Below are 2,441 nucleotides of genomic sequence, written 5' to 3'. Positions count from 1 at the left end.
TCATAACCTAAATATAAATAATTTAACAACTTAAATTAGAAAAAAATTAAAAATCTCGGGCGTAGTCCGAGTTAATCCCTAGTAAAAAATAAAAAAGACTTTTTGAGGTTCCACGTTCACTTCAAAGTAAAAAACTTCTTCCGAAAGATGAAATCTTCTCCTATGTAAGGGTTGTTAAAGGGCTCAGCGCACCAATAACTTATCTGGGAAGTCAATGAAAGCTCACAGGTGAGAGGTTTGGGTCGATGCTCTGCATGATCAGCCTGGAGTTCACGGGACGGGTGGGATCCACGGGACAGGTTTTTACAATATTTCTAAACTATATTTGGTTTCACTATATCTAACTATATTTCTAAACTAATTACTTCAGTTGGTAAATCTATCTATAATAATAAAACAGAGTTTTCTCTCACCTTAGTCCTCCACGCCATTCTTTAGGGGTGGACATTTTGCGCCACGTGGCATCTAAACCTCCGACTCCTAAAATTTCCGTCTCTCGGTGAATGGGCTTTTATTTTAATTTCGTCTTTATAAGTATCAGATGTGTGGGCCCGTATTTGACTAAGTTTTTATGATTCTCGATTGAGACGCCCTAATCCTTTCGCTTCCCTTCAATCCGATGAAAATTCTGGGTAACGGATTCGTTTTTTAAGTCCACCATTAAAATGAGCATTTAACACCATCACACCTCTCCTCTCACTCCGCCTCATTTATTTATTCTAATTGGCGATGAAGGTAAGCGATGCATGTCTGAGTTCGGTACGACTTCAGACTATAAATGTCTCCGTTAGATGCCATGAACAGCTCCACCGCTAAGATTTCTCAAAGATTATACTCTGCCAAGCATCACCGCCCACTATGTCGACTTCCTACGTTCTTCTCGCAAATCTGAAAGCAGGCCGTTGCTCAAACACCGCCGAGGTCCGTTCTTGACGTTCTACAGAAGAAGAAACTTCGTGATGACTTGAAGAGCGTGAGAAGATAAACTTTTCTTCCAAAGAAAAATCTCACTGTGGTGAATGAGACGATAAATTTCAAGCCTTTTTTCAATATGATTTTTTAAAGATTCTTCCTTCGTTTCACTAATGTGTTTTTTTTTTGTCATTAGATGAAAGCTACTACAGGAGAGGGAATCAGTTATTACTCGAAGGTTAGAGAAATTCACTTTTTTATTTGATTATGTCACAGAATACATGTAGTTTGATTATATGTTTTCTAAATTCTAACATTGATATCCTGCTTTTAGGCTCTAAAAGGGACTCTGAAGATGATTCTGATGAGGATGATAGGTACCTATTTTCCATTCTTTCCTTCCTATTGCAGTTCATCTTTTGTGCTTTAGACTTCTAAAGATTCTTTACTTGAGATTTAATACTTTTCCTCAGAGCCCTGGTTTGGGAATATGCAATTGCTTCGGTGTTATCCTTTTCGAGAGTTTTTGATGACTTATATCAACTGAGACTCGCAATTTCCTTCGATTTATCTTACGATGTGGTTGTCTTTCTTAGATATAAAGAAAGTGACGATGATGAGGATGAGATTGGATCTCTTATGGCTGAACTAAACCAGATAAATAAATAAAGAGGCTCAGGAAGGTATGTGTTCTTGTCTGTGAGATGATTTCAGATTAGAATTATAACAAAATGACTACGTTAGTTTTTTCTAAACACATTGACATAATGAAAGTTGTATCTTAATATTTATTATTTACATTTTTCCAGGAAAAGCATCAGCAAATGAAGAGCTAAACGCCAAAGAAGAGGAACTTCCCAAAGGAAACCCACTGCTTGACAACACTCCAACTGTGTTTAGTGTCAAAAGAAGGCTAGCATCTTTTGAAGTCTTGTTTCTTCATGAGTCTCTGAATTATATGAATTTTTGGAGGCACATATTAATCTTTTAAGTTTCCTCTTTTTTTCAGGTGGGATGATGATGTGGTATCGAGAATCAGGCACGTGTGGAAATGAAATTAAGCACCTAAGCGCTTCATCAGTAATACAATCAAGAATTACTTCCACAAAAAGTTTCACTTTTGCATTAACGAATGACTCAATGTGTTAAAAATTAATTGAATCGAACTGTTCTCTGTTTTTGAGTGCAGGAGGTCCTTGAGATAAAAGGCAAACGAGGAAAGTAGGCTTTTTTAATTAAAATGTCTACCACCAGAAGCAATCAATCTGATTGGACCGTAAGAATCTTCAACCACAGACGGTAATGTTTTTTTCAAATACATATACTAACCAGCTATAGCTTTACATCAATAAATTCAGGACAGTGATCGAAATGTTGTCCCAGTTCATACACATGCATTTGGTTTCTTTAATCGGGCATTGCAGTGAGAACAATAAAAGGACCATTGTGCATGACTTGGATCGCCCAAGGTTGAGCTGGAGACAGAAACTTGAGATATGTCTTGGTGCAGCTAGAGGCCTGCACTATAT

General features: G+C 37.1%; 1 long non-coding RNA gene across 4 annotated transcripts in view; it reads left to right on the top strand.

Moving 5' to 3' along the window:
* The window catches only part of LOC106305890, a 3,349-nt gene extending 914 nt beyond the window's left edge, over positions 1-2,435 (top strand). The window contains exons 1-7 of one of the 4 annotated variants that reach the window (XR_001263087.1): positions 528-973; positions 1,109-1,150; positions 1,247-1,289; positions 1,509-1,595; positions 1,722-1,840; positions 1,922-1,992; positions 2,102-2,435. This is a non-coding gene — a long non-coding RNA (uncharacterized LOC106305890). Of the gene's footprint in view, positions 1-527; positions 1,016-1,108; positions 1,151-1,246; positions 1,290-1,508; positions 1,596-1,721; positions 1,841-1,921; positions 1,993-2,101 lie in introns of those variants that run through there. The other 3 variants (XR_001263084.1, XR_001263086.1, XR_001263085.1) reach the window with 3 other exon arrangements.
* The last annotated feature ends 6 nt before the right edge of the window (positions 2,436-2,441 follow it).

The sequence above is a fragment of the Brassica oleracea genome, chromosome C7 (genome assembly GCF_000695525.1).
Source record: "Brassica oleracea var. oleracea cultivar TO1000 chromosome C7, BOL, whole genome shotgun sequence".
Taxonomy (NCBI): Eukaryota; Viridiplantae; Streptophyta; class Magnoliopsida; order Brassicales; family Brassicaceae; genus Brassica; species Brassica oleracea.
Note: the sequence above shows the minus strand (reverse complement) of the source record. Positions and strands in the feature narration are given on the sequence as shown.